The sequence below is a fragment of the Ranitomeya imitator genome, chromosome 2 (assembly GCF_032444005.1).
Source record: "Ranitomeya imitator isolate aRanImi1 chromosome 2, aRanImi1.pri, whole genome shotgun sequence".
In the NCBI taxonomy this organism is placed as follows: Eukaryota; Metazoa; Chordata; class Amphibia; order Anura; family Dendrobatidae; genus Ranitomeya; species Ranitomeya imitator.
Window position 1 is genome coordinate 640,709,299 of NC_091283.1, and position 9,256 is coordinate 640,718,554.

A 9,256-nucleotide genomic window follows, 5' to 3' on the forward strand; every position below is an offset into this window, starting at 1 on the left:
TGGCAATTCTGCTGTTTCACGTCAACAGAGCAGCTCTTCTGGGTTGACTTTGTCGATGGTGCTCGACTGCCGGCATCATGCTTGTTGACAGCCAACTTCCAATTATTCAGCGGAGACCCTGCTGTTATTCAGCATGATATCAGTCACGCCTTGTCAACAGAGCGGAAGAGAAGCCGCAGCTCTGTCGATGTGTCATCAGCAGAAGCTGAAGAATCGCAGGCGGTGACCGCTGTGAGCTGGCAGATCAGCGGCAGACAGAATGGACAGGTAGTTAGCAACTACAAGTGCTTATCACTAAATTAGAATATCATCAGAAAGTTAATTTATTCCAGTTGTTCAATACAAAAAGTGAAACTCATATATTATAGTCATTACAAACAGAGTGATGTATTTCAAGTGTTTATTTCTGTTAATGTTGATGATTATGGCTTAGAGCCAATGAAAACCCAAAAGTCATTATCTCAGTAAATTAGAATAATTAAAAAACACCTGAAAAGGCTTCCTAAGCATTTAAAAAAGTCACTTAGTCTGTTTCAGTAGGCTCCACAATCATGGGGAAGACTGCTGACTTGACAGATGTCCAGAAGGCAGTCATTGACACACTCCACAAGGAGGGTAAGCTACAAAAGGTCATTGCTAAAGAAGCATGTTGCTCACAGAGTGCTGTATCCAAGCATATTAATGGAGTGGAAGGAAAAAGTGTGGTAGGAAAAGGTGCACAAGTAACTGGGGACAACCGCAGCTTTGAAAAGATTAAGAAAAGGCCATTCAAAAATTATGGGGGGATTCACAAGGAGTAGACTGCTGCTGGAGTCATTGCTTCAAGAGCCACCACAGACAGACGCATCTAGGACATGGGCTACAAGTGTCGCATTCCTTGCGTCAAGCCACTCATGACCAATAGACAACACCAGAAGCGTCTTACCTGGGCCAAGGAGAAAAAGAACTGGACTGTTGTTCAGTGGTCCAAGGTGTTGTTTTCAGATGAAAGGAGATTTTGCATTTCTTTTGGAAATCAAGGTCCCAGAGTCTTAAGGAAGAGTGGAGAGGCACACAATCCAAGCTGCTTGAGGTCTAGTGTGAAGTTTCCACAATCGGTGATGATTTGAGGAGCCATGTTATCTGCTGGTGTAGGTCCACTGTGTTTTATCAAGACCAAAGTCAGCACAGCCGTCTACCAGGAAATTTTAGAGCACTTCATGCTTACCTCTGGCTACAGACTGCCGAAAGTACCAATACGTGGTTTAAAAACAACAGTATTACTGTGCTTGATTGGCCAGCAAACTCACCTGACCTATTGTCAAGAGACAGATGAGGGACACCAGACCCAATAATGCAGACGAGCTGAAGGCCGCTATCCAAGCAACCTGGGCTTCCATAATACCTCACCAGTGCCACAGGCTGATCGCCTCCATGCCACACCACATTGATGCATTAATTGATGCAAAAGGAGCCCCGACCAAGTATTGAGTGCATTTACTGAACATAAATTTCAGTTGGCCAACATTTTCAATTTTAAAATCATTTTTCAAGCTGGTGTTATAAAGTATTCTAATTTACTGAGAGAATGATTTTTGGGCTATCGGTGGCTGCAAGCCATAATAATCAACATTAACAGAAATAAACACTTGAAATAGATCACTCTGTTTGTATTGACTCTATATAATGAGTTTCACTTTTTACCCATCGCCCTGACAGCACCCCACATGAGAGAGGGATCCGCCCATAGGAACAGGAAACCTACAGAATAACAGGAGGCAGTGCCCTCTCCTCCTCAGTTTAGGTTTCCTGTTCCTATAGGAATCCGAAGTTACCTGCAGAAGAGGATTCCTGGGCCATGCATCCGCCTGTGTGGGTTCTGTGAGATCAGCAGGGGCTGCGGCGCCAGAAGCAGCGGCGTAGGAGCCCCTGCTTGCAGCCTCCCCCCCCCTAGTCTGGTCAGCGATCCATGGCCCAGGTCCAGGGGGTGGTCTACCCGGCTCCATGAGGATGCGCGCGCTGCAGCAGCCGGCTTTTAATCCCCCGGTTGCCGCATGGTGAGAGAGCGGCGCGTCTAACCCGGAAGTAGCCGGAGCACTTCCGGGTTGGGCCCGGGGAGGCAGGAGATTCGGTGCCAGATTCAAAAAGCGGCGCTGCCGTCGGCCGGTGTGTGTGTGTGAGTATGGCTTCACCGGCCGACGATGCGCACCTGTCCGCAGCGGAACAGCGCCCTCCCAGCAAGGAGAGAAGCGCTAGGAGCAGCACCAAGAGTGGTGGTCGCCCCCCAGAGAAGCGATCCACCGCCAGACAAAATGTCAAGGACCCTTTACCAAAGACTCCGCCTCCAGAACCGGTACCTTTCAGCTTCACTGGGTGAGTTTTAAAAGATCCTCTTTCTATATGCTGATATATGTTCCTCCTGTGTCCCTCTCCTTTTAGACTAAGAAACTGACACACAAGTCCTCTGTACACAGCCTCTTCCGGACTCTTACGCTAAGAGGTTATGCCCACTGTGTATCACTCTAACCTTACATCAGGAAAATGTAACGACACCTGCAGATGTAATAATTCGGGAAGAGATGCAGGGTTTGGGGCACACAAGTAGCTCCAGTACCTGCCTACAAAGCAAGTCCCTGTCTCCAGTGGACTCAGATTCTGAGGATGTACATAGATCCTCAGACAATTCTGGTTTGCAATCAAGTTCGTCCGAGAATGAAGGGGGTCTTTGTCTACCTAACAGCAGTATAGATAACATAGTAAAATCTGTCAGAAGCACAATGGGGTGCCCAGATGAGAAAGGGAAAAAATTGGCACAGGACATCATGTTTGCGGGGTTGGGACAGAAAAAACGAAGATCTTTCCCAGTAATACCCACGATTAAAAACATAATAAAAAAAAGAATGGGATAAGCATAATACACAAGGATTCCTGCCATCATCCTCTAAGAGACGCTATCCCTTCAGTGACGAGGAACTGAATTCCTGGTCAAAAGTGCCTAAAGTTGATGCTGCAGTCGCTTTCACCTCTAAGCAATCGGTCTTACCAGTAGAGGATTCAGGGGTCCTGATAGACCCTTTAGACCGTTAAGCAGAGGCCTTACTAAAAAGATCCTGGGAAGCCAACACGGGGACATTCAGGCCAGCTATATCTAGCACATGCACCGCCAGGTCGCTGCTAGTCTGGATGGAACAGCTGGAGGAACAGATTAGAGGTAGAACTTCGAAAGTCTCAATTCTGCCGAAAATCCCTCTAATAAAAGAAGCGATAGCATTCCTTGCCGATGCTTCAGTAGATTCGCTACGCTTAGCAGCCAGATCAGCCGGACTAGTGAATACAGCCCGGTGAGCACTCTGGTTAAAAAAACTGGAAGGGGGACGCACCAGCAAAAGCAAAACTTTGTGCGATCCCTTGCCAGGGTGAGTTCCTTTTTGGGAAAACATTGGATGATTTCCTGAATAAAGCAGGGGAGAGAAAGAAAGGTTTCCCTAACCAATCTCTTCCGTCTTACAGGAGAGCCTTTAAAAGACTCCCCTTTACCAGAAACAAACTTTGAAACTCAAAGGGAGCGCTGGGAGACAAAGGATCCAAAGCAAAAAGGTGCATTGTTTAGCGGATCCTATAGTCAAAGATGAAACAAGTACCGCTAACCATGAAGTGGGCGGCAGACTAAAATATTTCTTTCATAGTTGGAAGCAAATAACATCTAGCCAATGGATTCTGGACATTATACAAATCGGGTTAAAATTGGAATTTGATTGAATCCCTTGGAATTCTTTTGTAGTAACATCACCAAAAAACGGGAACAACAAAAGGCTCTAGAATCAGAGATCCTATCCTTACTATCTAAAAAAGTCTTGATAGAATTTCCTCAGGATCAAGAAGGAAAGGGGTTCTATTCTCTTTTTCTTTTTGATCAATAAACCGGATGATTCATTCAGAACTATCATAAATCTCAAAAAATTAAATTCTTTTTTGCATAACCATATTTTTAAAATAAAATCCATTGGTTCTACCATCAAACTTTTGTTCCCTAGATGTGTGATGGCGGGGATAGACCTAAAAGATGCCTACTACCATCTTCCCATACATACCGAACACCAGCGATACCTAAGGGTAGCAGTCATCCTGGCAGGACACGTTCGTCACTTCCAATACGTGGCAATGCCCTTTGGGCTTTCAATGGCTCCCCGCATCTTCACAAAAGTAATACTAGAAGTGATGGATCACCTACGGCAACAAGATACCCTAATAATACCCTTCCTAGATGATTTTCTAGTATTAGGAAATTCTATATCTCAATGTAAAAATCGATTATCTAATACGATCTCATCCCTACAGGAGTTAGGTTGGATCGTCAACTTCGAAAAATCCAGTCTGAATACAGAAACCGTTCAAACATTTCTGGGAATCCAGCTAGACTCTGTAAGTCAGAAGTGCTTCCTCCCACAGTCAAAAAACTTGATTATACAGTCAAAGGTGTCACGGGCAGTGGAAAACCCACACATTACACTAAGAAAAGCTATGTCTTTACTGGGGTCATTATCTGCATGTATTCCAGCCGTGCCGTGGGCCCAATTTCATACCTGACCATTACAGTATGAAGTCTTGTATGTTCAGGAGAAATGACTGGGACATCTGGAAAGTAAACTAACTTAACAGGAACGTTATAGAATCCCTAACATGGTGGTTAGATATAGAACACCTTTCAAAAGGAGTACCTTGGGTGATAGACCCTTCCAAGATAATCACCACCGATGCCAGCCCCTCGGGTTGGGGTGCCCATATGGATGATAGGCTAGCCCAGGATATCTGGGATCAGACAGAGTCAACATATTCTTCAAATTGCAAAGAATTAAGAGCAGTACATTATGCCTTAAATAATTTTCTCCCGCAGATCCGAGGAGCACATGTAAAGGTTTTCTCGGACAATTCCACCACAGTGGCATATGTGAACCGTCAAAGTGGTACACGGTCGGGAACCCTGATGGCCATAGCAGCGGATATCTTCCAGTTAGCAGACACTCATCTCGCAGACTACCTCAGGTGGAACAGGCTGCGTCAAGGGGAATGGTCTCTCAACCGACACATGTTCAAAATGATAACAAATTCATGGAGTACACCACAAATAGATCTGTTTGCCACCAGAGAGAACAGACAAGTCAAAAAATTTGCTTCCCTGAACTTGATGGATCATCCAGACATGTTGGACTCACTTCAGCATCCCTGGAAGTTCGAACTAGCATATGCCTTTTCTCCGATCCTTATCGCACCCTTTTGGCCAAAGAGACCGTGGTTCTCTTGTCTCCAGACCATGTCTCTATGCGACCCGTGGATTCTTCCATCAGACCGGAAGCTGCTGTCCCAAGGCCCCTTTTTGCACCCGCAAGTGAAAGGTTTTCACTTGACGGCGTAGAATTTGAGAGGCAGCTATTAAATTAAAGAGGGTTTTCAAAACATGTAGTAAACACTCTTTTTTACTAAGTAGAAAAATATCTGCCACCCTAATATATAGTAGGGTATGGAAAAAAATTCTTAAATTTCTATACAAAACTTTTCACTAGACAAGTTCCAGTGGTACCTATTCTAGAATTCTTAGAAAAAGGTCGAGAATTAGGATTATCAGTGAACACTTTAAGAGTACAAGTCTCAGCATTAAAAGCCCTATATGAATGCAATATAGCAGCGGATAGGTGGATCTCCAGATTTATAAAGGCTTGTGAACGTAGTAATTCGGTCGATATTCCCCGTTTACCTTCGTGGGATTTAAATCTAGTACTGGAGGCTCCCCTTTTGAACCACTAGATTCCATACCCTTAAATGTCCTAACATATAAAGTAGACCTATTGGTAGCTTTAACCTTGGCTAGAAGGGTTAGCAACATCCAGGCCCTCTCAGTAGACCCTCCTTTCTTACTAGTATCGGGTAGTACCTAAAACCAGACCCCTCATACTTCCCTAAGGTGGCACCACTGTTGTGAATTCTGTGGCAGAGCTCCCTCCTGTGGTCACGAGTGGTACTGCGGCTTCTGAGTTTCCTTCCTCAGGTGATGAGGTTAAGTCGTTAGGTGCTGCTCTATTTAACTCCACCTAGTGCTTTGCTCCTGGCCTCCAGTCAATGTTCTAGTATTGGTCTTGCTTCCTCCTGGATCGTTCCTGTGGCCGTCTGCTCTGCATAAGCTAAGTTTTGCTTGTGTTATTTTTGTTTTGCTATTTTTTCTGTCCAGCTTGCTTAATTGGTTTTTCTTGCTTGCTGGAAGCTCTGGGACGCAGAGGGAGCACCTCCGTACCGTTAGTCGGTGCGGAGGGTCTTTTTGCCCCTCTGCGTGGTTGTTTGTAGGGTTTTGTGTTGACCGCAAAGTTATCTTTCCTATCTTCAGTCTGTTCAGTAAGTTGGGCCTCACTTTGCTAAATCTATTTCATCTCTGCGTTTGTATTTTCATCTCTACTCACAGTCATTATATGTGGGGGGCTGCCTTTTCCTTTGGGGTATTTCTCTGAGGCAAGGTAGGCTTGTTTTTCTATCTTAGGCCTAGCTAGTTTCTCAGGCTGTGCCGAGTTGCATAGGGAGCGTTAGGCGCAATCCACGGCTGCCTCTAGTGTGGTTGGATAGGATTAGGGATTGCGGTCAGCAGAGTTCCCACGTCTCAGAGCTCGTCCTATGTCTTTTGGTTATTGTCAGGTCACTTTGTGTGCTCTGAACTTCAAGGTCCATTGTGGTTCTGAATTACCTAATCATAACACACCACCTACCACAGATCACAGGAAATATTTCTCCCTTTTTTGATACACCTGTAACTCCAGAACAACATAAGTTTCACCCTTTAGATCTCAGGAGAGCCATCCTGACCTATATAGAAAGGTGTCAGACATGGAGGCAGAGTAGGGCTCTGTTTGTCTCCTTTCAGGGCCACAGGAAAGGACATGGGGTCACAAAAGCTACCTTATCCCAGTGGATCAGAGAAGCTATCTGCTTGGCCTATACATCAAGAGACGAAGTACCTCCAGTGGGTATAAAAGCACATTCAGCACGAGCTATGGCTTCCTCTTGGGCAGAACAAGCAGATGTACCAATCGATTTGATATGTAAAGCCGCAACTTGGTCAACACCTTCTACGTTTTACAACCATTATAGACTTGATCTATCTACATTTTCTGACCTGGCCTTTGGTAGAGCTGTCCTTAGTACAGTAATCCCACCCAGTTAATGGTTCTCTGAAAATCTCTCATGTGGGGTGCTGTCGTGGCGAAGGGTAAAACGCCGGATTACATACCGGTAATGCTCTTTTAATGAGTCCACGACAGCACCCATTTACTACCCTCCCTAATTATGCACAGTTTCTTTCTTTTAAGCTCACAAATAATGGTTGTATAGAGTTGCTGAATATGAGTTAATACTAAAGCTTTTGCGGTTCCCTTTTTATATTCTGTAAACTAAACTGAGGAGAGGGGACCGCCTGTAGGTTTCCTGTTCCTATGGGCGAATCCCTCTCTCATGTGGGGTGATGTCGTGGACTCATTAAAAGAGCATTACCGGTAAGTAATCCGGGTTTTTGTATTGAAGAACTGAAATAAATTGACTTTTTGATGATATTTTAATTTTGAGAAGCATTTGAACCTGCCTTCTGTTTCTTCGGTCCATAGTAAAAAAAAAAGAAAAAAAAAAGTATGTACTAGTCCCCTATAAACCCTTCAATGAATTTCAAGGCTTAAACTTTATTGTTCATCAGGAAAATGACTAAAACATACATCCAACTAGATGCCTCCCTGATGGTATTGCATAATGGTTCCTTATCTGCATGTGTTTTTTCAACATTGAAGACCTCATTAATCCTGACCAAACTCCATATACTGAAATTCATCTCCAAACTTGCAAGGAACGTCCACCATGCTTCACTTTTCAATGCAGAAGCTCATTATTGTACTGCTCTCCAGTCCTTCAAAGAACAAAATGCCTTCTTTTACAGCCAAATAGTTCACATTTTGACTCAGCAGTTCAGAGTAGCTGATGCCATTTTTTTGCACACCAGTTCCTATGTTTTTGTGCAGTATTGAGTTGCTTGGCCTTGGTGGTGTCAAAGGTATGATTTTTTTGGCTGCAATAATTCCATGAAAACCCTTCTGACCAAAATTTCCTGAGCAGTAGATGAGTGTAGCTGGATTCCACTAGTTGCTGCCAGTTCTGAGCTGATGGCACTGCTGGACATCTTCTGGTTTCATAGGGAAGTAAGCATGATGTATCTATAATATAATCTGCTTTGATAAGCTGTCCTGGCTAACCACTGTGTCACTGGTCCTCATCAATGCCCTTTACTTGGTGATTTCTCAAGTGCTTAAACCCTCAGTCTGCTTTGAAATCCTTACCTGGGAAAGACCTTGTGTATTGTTGCAGTTTGGTAATGGGTGTGACCTGTGTCTACCACAAGCTCCTCACCTTTGCCACATAGTTTGCCTATTCCTCATCCACTTTTACACCTCTTATACAGCTGTTTCTGTTAATTACTGTGATTGAACCTTCATATAAAAATAATCATTATCTGTTACCTGTTTGGTATAATTGGTTACTCATACACCTGACTAATATCCTACAAGATTCCTGACATTATGCAAGTATACAGGGAAGAAATTATGCTGCTTCGAAGGTAAAGGGCGGTCACACAAATTGTTTTGACTTTGATTCATTTTTTGTTCATTCACTTTGCATTTTGTTAATTGATAAAATAAATTATTTTATTTATGACAGCATTTGTATTTTGCAGCATGTTTTTCACAGCTGCCTAAAACTTTTGCACAGTACTGTATAAGGGGAGGTGAAATGCTCTGGATTGTGTATGATCATGAGATGCCTAGCAATGTGTGTTAGGGAAATTATTTAGGGTGGGTCCCTAAAGGTATGACAGACACGAGATGTTTCAGCCTATGGCTGGTCAAGAGAGCCTAATACATTCATTTATGGGGAGCTCTATAATAAATAGCACTTAGGCTAGCTTCACACGCACTCATTTCAGAGGTCCTATCCAGGACATGATGTTCGTGTCATGTACTGGTCTCCTTACCTGGACTAAACACTTCATAAACATTTATGAGGTTGTTAGTTCAGGTCAGGAGACCCTTTACCGGTCTGGAAAATGCGGTCCGTACATGAACAGTAAAGTGCAGACATGTGAAGCTGGCCATAGGAGGATATTATATTTTACTGATGTAATGCCAATTATACCTCCAATTCCATCACTTACCTTGTTCTAATATAACCTTGTGTTACCTGCTAGGAAATGAGTAGC